This window comes from Papaver somniferum, chromosome 10 (genome assembly GCF_003573695.1).
Source record: "Papaver somniferum cultivar HN1 chromosome 10, ASM357369v1, whole genome shotgun sequence".
Taxonomy (NCBI): Eukaryota; Viridiplantae; Streptophyta; class Magnoliopsida; order Ranunculales; family Papaveraceae; genus Papaver; species Papaver somniferum.
The window spans coordinates 117,656,643-117,669,349 of record NC_039367.1 but is presented as its reverse complement, the minus strand read 5'-3'; positions in this window follow the sequence as shown (position 1 = coordinate 117,669,349).

Sequence of the window (12,707 nt, the reverse complement as noted above, 5' to 3'; positions counted from 1 at the left end):
GGGACTCAGATACAATCACAAGATGCTTGGAAACATCCTTTCGAATGACTTCCTTTTGCCGCGAGAGAGCAATAGGATTCAGCTGAGGAGGCATGTATAAGGGAAAGCGCTCTCAAGCCCATTCTTGAATAAAATTGGCAGGGAGGAAGGTCTCAACCGTATGAGATCCGTCTACACGACGAATATCACGCACCAGCAAGTCCAGATGATGATACAGACCGCCTAAGAACATAGGGGTGAGTGGGAATGATACGCCGCGGGACATCAATACGTACATAGGGATAGGCTCATTCTTGATGGTGTCTCGAGGACTGTACTCGAACACATCATGACATAGCCAAAAGAGAAGGAAGGCTGCCAAATCCGCTCGTTCTGTTTCCCCTTCACGAGGAGGAATACCATCACGCGGACCAGAAAGCAAAGGAACCCAACATTTAATCCAACAAGAGAAAGAGGCTCGGCGTTGCCAAGACTTTGGTTTTTGGCCACTCTTTACGTCTTGCACATTTTCAGACTCTTCAGCAGATGACTTTGGTTTAGCAGCCTTTATGGCGGACGCCATGAACTTTGAAGAAGGCGGAACATTGACTGGAGAATCATGGGTGGAGGACGCAGTAGCTTTATCCTTTCCTTTACCTACCGAGCCTTTTATTTCACTCGGAGCCTCAACTTTGACCTCTCCGGTAAGTTGGAATGTTATGGAGTTCGCTTTGGCGGTAATCAGGTGATTACGAAGAGCTCTATCGCTCTTGTTTAAAGAATTGTAGAGGCAGCAACTGTCGAAAACTGTATCGCCATGAACAGGTAGGCCGGTAAGTGCCACTACATCCTCTAGGATGTGGGTCGCTTCACCCCAAGAAAACAGAAATGTGTGAGGGTCGATTCCCCAACGCGCACATAAAAGGGTCAAACTATCATGATCTCGCCGAACGTACCTAAACTTTGAAGCCTCTAAAGCATCCTCTATACCTAAAGAACGAATAATCCTCCTATTATCTGGATTAGAACGAATATAATCTTCCCATGGATCACAGGCGGCGTAAGATTCGGCAGATGAACGAAGGATTATTTCAGGGAAAACATAATCTCCCCTATGAACTTCCAATCGGGGCATATCCTCGAAGGAAGGTATGAGAGGTGATTCCTCTTGGGGACGGATAAGCCAGCTCTCTCACGCGGATGGAGGAAACGGATAAGGGTTTAGCATACGTGAAATCCAATTGCCATCAGCCGGGAAAAGAATAGAATCATCGTCCGCCGCTGGCGGCCGTAGTCGATCTCTAAGCTGAGTACTACCCCTTATCTCTTCCAGTGTGTACGACTCTGATCTAAGGGGAGCATCATGGTTAAGCGATTCATTAGACATAATGATTGAAAGAAGTAAGAAAGAAAGAGAAAGAGACGCAATGCAAGGTGATGATTAAGGAGCGATGCCTCCTCTATTTATATGGAGGTAAAAGAAGGATCTGTAACTGAATAGACTAGTAACCGTAGCATCTCAAGAGTCACAAATGTTAACCTCCCATAACTCACCAGTTGTAACCGCCACATCAACATGTGATTGTTGACACGCTCTGTGACCGGTCAACAGTTAGGGGACTAATGTTGATACATGAAAATAATTAATCTTAAAAGAGGTAACCCCTTAGCCTACTAAGGGTTCCGCTTAAGGAGAAGGGACTTGGGGACTAGGCCTAACCCATTAGGATGGGGTAGTTCTAGTGCATCCAAGACCATATTGGGTTGGATGGGCTTTAGCCCAAAAGGAAATCCTCTTAAGGTTTAATATTAACTTAAGTAAAGGGAAATGGTAGTTTAGTAATATACTAATCTTATGAGCACTTATTCATAAGATAATCATTATAAAAGGGGAAAGAGGGCACACTTATTAAGATATCATTAATCCTCCATTACCTCTCCTAAACCTCTCTACACCTTGGGAGTACTTTCTGTGATTAGGGCTGGTTCCTCCTTCCCATATTTTACCCTCTCAACAGTGAGCATTTCCGATTAAATTAATCATGGGTTCTCTTGTGGTTAATTTAATTGAGTATTTTGGATACAAATTCATGTTTCATGTGATTTGTTAATGTCCAAAGAAATCCTTCTTTTCTTGTGAAAGTAAGGTCGCTTTTGTTGTTCTTTCGGGATTGACATTTTATGGGGGAGAGTTCTTAATTGAACTTGTGTTTAATTGCCAAATCTTTGTGGGGAGCGCGGCTGTGGAATATTATAGGAGTTATCTTGTATCTTTATAAACTCCTTGATGAATGCATTTAGTTTCGGCTATATTATAGCATCTAAACAAGTTGATATGTTGTTCTCTTTTGGTCATGAAGTATCTCTATGGAAATTTCATTAGGATCCCACTAATTTTCGTACCTTTGCCATTTTTTATTGACAAAAAGGGGGAGAACTAATGTGTGGTTCACACTACAAATACATATGGTTTATAGATCATTATGTAAGGGGGAGTTGTTTGCATGTGATATGAAGTATTGACTAAGAGGGAGTGATACATATCACCATAGTATTGTTGTCAAAGTTGTGATGCAATTGAACTTTGATGCTTTGTAATAATATTACGACATTGTATAACAATGATTGAGAGCATCTGTTTTCTCATTGTTATAGCTACGGATCTTCAACAACTATGATGCTGAGTTGAACACGTTCAGAATCATTGGAGTACTTAGAAGTGACGAAGATTTCGAGTAATGTTGAAGAACCAAGGGAATCAAGCATTTGGATGAGAAGCTTCAAAGTTTATTTATTTTTTAATCCATACGTATTGATAGTTTTGTCACTAAAATTGACAAAGGGGGATATTGTTAGAGCACTGCTCGGTCGAAGTCGCAAGCGTTGCTATCTCAAGCTTTTTGTCAAGTTTAGTTGCCAAAACTATAAGTCTTGATTTCTAGTCTACTTATAGCTAAGTCTCGGATTAGGATAAAAAGTGTAGTTGAGCATTAGACTTCATGACGTTCATCCATTGAAGACGAAGAACTACTAAGGGAAGCTTGTAGAACTTCATCAACAAAAGGTATGTGGAGACTTGAACTCATCTATCAGTCAAAAGTTTATCTACTCTATCTCCTATTTGAGACGAAAGTCGTATAGCTATTTAGACTTCGATTATACACATTTGATATTTCGAGCTGAGTTTAACTCGCTTACATATTTCTCGAAATATGTATTGGTAAGATTTCGTTTTAACCAAGTTCATCTTATACTCTTGACGAAATTCAAAAGATGATCATGTGAAAATCGTCTGGTAACATCTTATATGATTTGTGAGAGACAGTCATTTGATGTAGACTCGGAATGTTTCGTATTGATCATTCGATCACTTGAAAATTACTTTGAAGCTAATAGTTTGTATGAGACAGCTATTCCCATCTTCTAGGAATGTTTCAATGGTTGAAATGAGAGTTTAAAACAAATGTATTTAAGCATAGTATGCGTACTTGCATATATGTAATCCATGTCCGGGAACCATGGTATGCATACCCGTATGCGTACTTGTTGGTTTTGAGAAAGTCCGGGAACCTGGTATACAAACCAGTACGCGTACTGGCGTAAGGTTCAGGTCCGGGAATTTCTGCTGAGTTTGTATGGTATGCGTACCAGTTCGCATACTGGCGAAACCCAAACTTAGTCCTGCAACTTAGGTGCGCATACCCGTATGCATACCTAAGTGGATGATGTTATAAAATCGGTTTGTTCATGAACTAGTACATTTATATAATAAGGAATGCAATCTTTTGCAAACCGTGGCTATAATGTTCATGACTTGATTCGAGTGAATCAAAATCGATTTTGCTTCAATTGTGACTTGTATAATTCTAGAACTAGTTTCATTTGAGTCATTTGAACTAGTTATGGTTAAGATGAATAAGTTTGATATGAAAGTATTCATATGGCTAACTTCGGTTAACTATTGTTGAGCCAACAAGGTGTACACGTTTAGGTACAGTTACTCATATCTAAATGAAGGTACATTTCATTTGTGTGTAACAAGCTAAGTTCGATCAAACGGTTGAAAGATATTAGCTTGAGTCTAATCAGGTTTTCATCTAACGGTGAATATTGAATGCTTTGTTACCAAGGTAACATTGATTGCAAACCCTGATTTTAAAACTATATAAAGGAGAACTCTAGCAACTGGGAAACCTAATCCCCACACCTCCTGTGTGGTACTAGTTGCGACTAGAGTCGATTCTCCTTTAACCTTAGGTTTTTCGCGGAACTTTGTAGGTTAACGACTTAAAGACTTCATTGAGATTGTGAAGCCAGACCCAACTATTTTCTCTGTAGTTGCCTGATCTGATCTTGTTGTTTCTATCGTGATTGAGTATTACCTTCTCTAAGATTGGCTCGAGATTTAATCTCCGATAGGCAAGATAAAAAGTAGTCAGTCACAAACATCTTCGTCTCATCGTTTGTGATTCCACAATATCTTGTTTCGCTACCAGACTGTTAAGATTATTGTGAGGTGATTGATATTTCTAGGCTGTTCTTCGGGAATATAAGTCCGGTATATCAAATGGTTCATGTTCACCTTGATTTATCAAAATTCAGAACAGAACTCATAGGTTTATCTGTGGGAGACAAATTTATCTATACAATAGACTTTTCTGTGTGAGTCAGATTTTTTTATCAAGTCTTCGACTTTGGGTCGTAGCAACTCTTAGTTGTGGGTGAGATCAGCTAAGGGAATCAAGTGCGTAGAGTCCTGATGGGATTCAGAGACGTAAGGAGCACAACTGTACCTTGATCAGTGTGAGATTGGTTAGGGCTCAACTACATTCCAGTCTGAAGTTAACTTAGAGTAGGCTAGTGTCTGTAGCGGCTTAATACAGTGTGGTGTTCAAATCTGGACTAGGTCCCGGGGTTTTCTGCATTTGCAGTTTCCTCGTTAACAAAATTTCTGGTGTCTATGTTATTTCTTTTCCGCATTATATTTTTTTATATAATAGAAATATCATAGGTTGTGCGTAATTCAATCAATTAGAGAATCCAACCTTTGGTTGTTGATTATATTGATTGACACTTGAACGTTGGTCTTTGATACCGTTCAAGTTGTTTCACATAATAATCAGGCTCACAGACTTTTATCTGTTTGATTTGCTGATTACATAGTGAAACAGAGATACAACTCTTGGATATATTTCCATCGATTGAGTCTGACTGTCTGGTTGATTCTCTTGGAATTATATTGTAGTTTGTCCATACTGATTGTTAAGCGAAATATTGGGTGTGGTTGTTAGACCCCCGCTTTTTTAAGGTCTATGACTAAAAGAATTATTTTTGGGGATTCGTGAATCCTGATCTTGATTTTCAGTTATCAAGGTTTTTCGTAATCTTTTTCAGGTAACATAGATAGTAATCGCAAAGTTCTCTTCGTCTCAGACTTTGTGATTCCTCAAGATAGGTATCTAAAGACTGATCACAGTTGATCTTTCGAAGATTGTCCTTGAGAGGTGGTTAATAATCTAGGATGCTCTTCGGGATTGGTAAGTTCCGGATTCGTGAGTTTTGCAAGCCTTTTCTATTGCAAACAGATTTACACACCTTGATCTTTGATCTAAACGTAAATCAAATAGGCTTATCAGTTAGACACGGATTCGTATCAAAAGTCTTCACTTCGGCTGAAGCAACTCTTAAGCTTTTAAGGACGTCAGCTAAGGGAATCAAGTTCCTAGAACTTTGCGAGGTTCTAAAGACATAAGGAGTGCGAGTAAAACTGGATCACTTTTAAGGTCGGTTCGGTCTCAATTACATTCTAGTCCGAAGTCTGATGGTAGGCCAGTGTATGTAGCGACTTAATATAGTGTGGTGTTCAATCTGGACGAGGTCCCGAGATTTTTTAGCTATTGCGGTTTCCTCATTAACAAAATTTCTCGTGTCTTGTTGTAGATACCGCCGAAATCCGTTAAAATCTCTAAAATATCTAAAATGGAAATATACGTGGAAAAACTATTATTAAGAAGCCACCATCCAACTTTGGGACCTAAAAGATACACTGGTCCAAAATTCAGAGAAATGGTTCGGGAATCAAGATACAGGCTAGGAAAGTGTGAGGCACCTAGTACGTCCGATCCTGAGATCGGCCTCTACTTTATAATTGGGATTTTAGGAATTTTGACCGTCAGAGAAAACATAAAATAATGAATTCATAAAATAAAGAAACCAATAACTATTAGGTGGACTGGTTTACACTTTACCCGGCCAAGAAAATCTGCTCTCAAAACAAAATCCAAACTATTATTATTATTAACAAAGAAATAAACGTGCCAAATAATTGTTAATATTATTATATTATAAATCCAAAGCAATCAAAATTAACAGGGCAACGTGATTATATTAAATAATTTATTAATTGAGCAAACAAAGAAAATTATACAAAGTTGTTTGATAGGGTTGGGAGCCTAGCAACAAATTACTCCCCAACACCTTTTTGGATAGCGATCCATATCCTTTGAAAAAGATAACCGCCTATCTTGTAATTATCATCATAATTAACTAAGCAATTCCTCAATCTATTTAGAAACACAATAAAATCATCTCCTAATTCTCCTAATGTTGAGAAAGACAAGACACTAAATCCATGACCATGAGATGTGCATTGATCCAAATATTTGGCGCGTTTGCGATTAATGACGACAGAAATAGCACGTCCCGGAGTAAAGCTACGGAATCCATCGCCAGCAAAAGGTGAGACCCCGGTGACATCAAAGCAAGTATCTTGAACATTTTACCAATTATATACAAGAAGATCAACAGGTTGTAGGCCTCTACCACCGTCGAAAATTCCCCAAAAGACTTCCTTTGTAGCAGCAACACCCGCCTTGTAACATGTATCCATGACCACATCACGAACTAAATCGTGTCTAAATTTAACAACGACCTCGTTCGCACAATGCAAGAAATGATCCCCGAAAGTATCCATAAGATGATTACAACATGGACAGCTACTTCCGTCGTCAAAAAGTGGCACACCTAGGCGGTACTGAAGAACAACCCTAAATTGTCTTGGCCCAAGATTTTGATTGAGCCCAGCAATGGGAATAGCCTTAAGAAAATCTAGTGCATGAGCCATCTGATTGCTCGTCCAAAAAATCACATCCCTTGTAGATAAGGTGATTATTATTATTATTATTATTATTATTATTATTATTATTATTTCATTAATGGGAGAACGATGATTACATAACTAGTTGGAAGCCTAACAAGCTAAGCTCCAACGACGTACTACTACATGAATTAACAGGTTGCTGTGCTAGCCTACCAGCGGGCCTCATGGGTAACCTTGCCAAGGAGAGCCGAAACGGCGGACTGGGGGGCGAGATTGTGTCACAAGGGGGGCAAGCGAACTCTAGCGTCCATAATAATTCTTGAAATATTACGCCATGGAAGACTCGAACCTGGGACCTCCTGGAGCGCATCACCTTTGGAGAACGGGGATGACCAGCTGAGCTAGGGCCCGTTATTATTATTATTTTTTTTATAAATTTATTATTATTATTGGATAACGATGATTACATAACTAGTTGGAAGCCTAACAAGCTAAGATCCAACGGCGTACTACTACATGAATTAACAGGTTGTTGTGCTAGCCTACCAGCGGGCCTCATGGGTAACCTTGCCAAGGGGAGCCGAAACGGCGGACTGGGGGGCGAGATTGTGTCACAAGGGGGGCAAGCGAACTCTAACGTCCATAATAATTCCTGAAATATTACGCCAAGGAAGACTCGAACCTGGGACCTCCTGGAACGCATCGCCTTTGGGAAACGGGGATGACCAGCTGAGTTAGGGCCCGTTATTGTTATTCAATATCAAAATCAACATTACAAGGAATGGTGGGAAACCTAGCAACAAGCTGGGCGCCAACACCTTTTTGAATAACGATCCCTAACCGATGAAAAAGAGAATTGCACATTTTGAAATTGGCATCATGTCGTGCCATACAATTCCTAATTCGCTTCAGAAAAACAACAAAATCCCTACCAAGCTCACCAAAGGTGGAAAAGGACAGCACCCCAAAGCCATACCCGAGTGAAGAGCAGACGTCCAAATATTTATTATTCTTGCGAGTGACAACCGCTGAAATGGCATGACCCGGAGCGGAGCCGCGGGTTCTAGCGCTAGTGAAAGGGGAAACACAGGTGACATCAAGTCCCACATCTCTACCATCTTCCCAATTATAATCCATAATATCTGCAGGTCGAAGATCCTTGCCATTGATGACACCCACGGAGACCTCTTTCCTGACTACCACACCAGCTCTAAAGCACATATCATCCAAGATGTCTTTCACCAGATGATGTCTGAATTTAAGCCCAACTTCACTAGCACAGTGGATGCCATGATCGCCGAAGATATCCATGGGCTTGCCACAACAAGAGCATTTGCTGCCTTCATCAAAAAGGAGTATGCCTAGACGATACTGCAATACCGAGCTAAACTGTCTAGGCCCAACAGGATGATCAAGGCCGGGTATAGGTATAGCTTTAAGGAAGTCCATGGCATGGTCTCGCCTATTGCACTGCCAAACAGCAACCTCACGAGGAGATGGAGCAAATCCGGGTATAGGTATAGCTTTATTATTATTATTATTATTATTATTATTATGAAAAGTACCACCATGGGCATTTTATTAGAAATCAACAAGAGTATTTATTAGACGTCGGTGGAGGGTAGCCGAGCTACTAGTTGGGCACTAAATCCTTTTTGAATTTTCACACCTATTTTGTGAAATAAAAAACTTCCCGAGCCACAACCCGCGTCATAATTGGCAAGACAGTTCTTGAGTCTCTTCAAGAAAGAGACAATGTCTTCGCCTAGTTCACCTAAGGTAGTGAAGGCCAAGGTACCAAAACTGTATCCATGAGTCTCACATGTAGTCAAGTATTTATTGCGCTTGCGAAGAACTTACTTGGAAATAGCTTGGCCTGGTGCGAAATATCGAAGATCACATGTGAAATGAGAGACACCAGTGACGTCGAGGCAAGTATCCTTCACATTCTCCCAATTGTAAACTAACAAGTGTGCCAGTAGTAATGTGTTCCCATCAGATGTAAAACGAAGCTTCCTTACTAGCTGCCACCCCTGCCCGAAAACATGTATCTACAAATATATCACGTACCAAATCGTGCCTGAATTTAAGCTCAACTTCGCTGGCGCAGTGAAGAGCATGATCCTCGTATATGTCCATTTCCCTGTGACAACTGGTATAGTGACTATCTTCAGCAAAAAAAGGGATCCTGAGACGGTAACAGAGTACACTCATAAATTGTCGAGGTCTAAGAGTTTGATTTATCCCACTGATAGGGATAACGAGTAAATAATCTTGGGCATGCTTCACTTGGTTGCAGTGCCAGAGTACATTGTCACGTATAGACATCTGGAATATGCAATACCACATACCTCAAAATATGTTAATTCCAGTGAATGCATAGAGTGCATGGGAGAGGGGACATTAAATTCAAAGCTGAGAGAAGAAGATGCAATACCACATACCAGGGTATATGTCTGTAGGGCTTGCTGACAGTAGGGGCTTGGACCTGCAGGAGTGACATTCCTCAAGATGATTTGCTGTACCGATTGAGTCTGGAATTGAGATGCAAGGTAATGGTAGTTGATCGTATCAGACATTGTGTAAATTCCTAGTCCTCCAACCTTGATAGGGAGAGTAGCCAAACGAAATTATAAGGGACCGAAACCAGCGCCATCTGTTGTGATCAATTGCCATAAATATTGATACAGTTGCTCATCAAAGTAAACTTTAGCTTGTTCCAAGGCTGAGGGGGGAGTTGTACGCATGGTAAAGTACAGTCTGGAAACGCCATAGGAATTACGTAATAGCAATAACTCGCATTGGGGTCTTTAAGCTTCTTGACAGTAGCCATGAGCCGAAGAGTCTTGTCCACTCTAGTCATAACCATATCCTTGCAAAATTGTGAGTCCAAACTCACGGGTCCTCCCAACAATTTAACACCAGATGAAGGCCTCCCAATGTTGTTAGGAAAAACATGTGGATCAAAGCTTCTGGGATCTGTTGTGGGCCAGAAATCTTACGTTTTGCTGACATTAAGATAAAGTCCCCTGCGAGTACCCTCAGACTGAATAATATGCAGTGTTCTAGAAACTTCTAAAGTATCCCCAATGATCGTGTCGTCATCCAAATACCAGGATTACATATCTAAATACATTGAGAAGCAATGCTCTTCACAATAGGATGAAGTGTGATTGCAAAAAAAAATGGCCCAAGAAGGTCTCCTTGTTGTACAACTTGGGATGAGGCTAGAATATTGTCGTTGTAATATAACCTGGTAGGTCTTGCATAACAAAACTGTACCCAATGAGAGATTGCAGGGCCTTGAAGTCTAACCTCTTTAATTATTGTAGATCTGTCCACCATATTGAATGCATTGGTGAAGTCAATGAGCAGCATGGAGGTATCGCTCAAATTACCCTTCATTTCCATTAGTCTGTTAACAACATGGAGAATATTCTTTCCCCCACAAGGCACCCCTACACCAAATTGAAAATCACCCAGGTAGGCAGACATTTCCTTTCCTGCTTTGCTGGCATCAAGATTTGACACTAGTCTCCTCCAAATGGTACCTATGGAAATAGGTCGAATACCCCCACCTGGTTTTTGTAAAGGAATGAGAGGAGCGCTGGCTATGTACTCACCAAGAGCATTTGGACAGCACCCAGAAAGCTATAGATTGACCACCTTAGTTATTGAAACTAATAACTCATCTGCAGCAGCGTTAGACGCACCACTCATCGCATCAAGGATATGATGAGCTCTTAGTTCGTCTCTTTCGCAAGATGTACCCTTGGGAAAGCTTTTTATGGCTTAAGAACTGACCATGCGTATATTGTGATAGCGTCGCAAGAAATGGCTTCGACAGGAATGGTTGGCGGCGAGGCATCTGGATGTTTTTGCATAAGTTCTATGAGCGTTGCCTCATTGCAGGGTGCTATGCCATTAGATGAAAGCACTCTAATGGCAGCAGTGTAGTGTCCATGGGATAGTTTCTTTCGAAAAGCATCTAGATTGGCCATGTATTGCGTCTTCTTGGTTTTTGGCCTGTTGAGTTGCCTGCGTTTGGGTTGTTCCAACAATTTGTTGACTAGAGTAATGCATCCATTGTGTTCACGCCAGTCAAGCAAGGCTATTATGATTATTACTAGCAAGGAGTTTGAATTCTCATAGACCATAAAACAATTCAAGCACAGATGCCTACTAATAAGAGGAGTCCTAGCTAGCTATATGCCAAAATAGTAAACACATTGCATGACAAATAATAAAGTGGCAAATGCCAAATACATAGTATGCGAGTTTAATATACTATCCAACAAAAGGAACAATTCTATTATGTCAACCATGACAATGATAATATGGGATCGACAAAGGTGACCAATGAATATGAACTACTAATGAGGCAAGACTATGGATGGATCAAAATAGTTATAAGTTGATGAAACACAGGGAACACCACAATCAATTTTTATTTATCATTCAAGCACTCAAAATACCCTCGCGTTTTTAGGGGCCACCCGAAAGGATTTAGGGGCCATCAATTTATACCCAGCCAAAGACTCTAGTTAAGGAGTACCCTATATGATATTGAAGTTACATAAATGTCCTTATGGTAAAACTGTATAAAAACCAAATCAAAAAAAATTCTACTCATTTCAACTTTTCTTCTTCCAGTTTCATATTATCTTCCGATTGTGGAAGAAAAAAAAACATTCCCTCGTTCTTGTGTTCAACCGAAACATCGTCGCGAATCGTAAAATCAAAACATCGTCGATTCGTTTATAAAACAATGGATAAGGGAAATGAAACCCACAGACCTAGAACCAAAAACGTTGCTCGGGGTATCGATCCAAAGATTGGGATTTTAGCAAGAAATAAAGAAATTGTTGCTGCAAATGAAGAAGAACGCGAAGAAGAAGTACCCGTCGATGTAGTCGGTGGTGGTAATTCCGATAGTCAAACACTTTGTAAACTTCAAATGGACCCAATTAGGTAAGAATCTATCATTTTTGGGGTTTATTTCGCTTTAATTCGACGAATGGAGAAAAAAAAATTCTAGGGTTTTCGGTTATTTATCCAGATTCGGGTGATATTCATGCTTATTTACTTCCGAATGTACTCTTGTTCTTCATTTCTCAAGAACATCGACAGTATTCGGGAGAAATATTTGATGGTTATCGGCCGAATATTGGTAGCCATATCTTCCTGGATACAAACTGGTAATAATCGGTAGTTTAATGAATTTTTTGGCTTCCGAATATATTTAAGTAGACACACAGTATTCGGAAGTACACTCACTACCGAATATATATATATATTGAAAAAATCTCAAAATTTCTGATATAGGAAAAATCCCATTTTGGGGCCAGTATTTATTCGGAAGACAATATAATGTTTTATACCTCCGATTGTGTAGGATAAAATTTTAGAGTTTCTGAACTCCAGTTGATGAATATTCGGCTGTAAACATGTTTAAATATATTCCGATTTTTTTTCATTCGGGAAAAATATGTGTCTTCTTACTTCCGAATTTGTTCATTCGAGTTATAGTTGTGTACTTTGTCTTCCGATTGTATAGGATGAAAAATTTAGAGCTTCTGAACTCCAATTGATGCATATTCGGTTGTAAATATGTTTAGTTAGCTTTCGA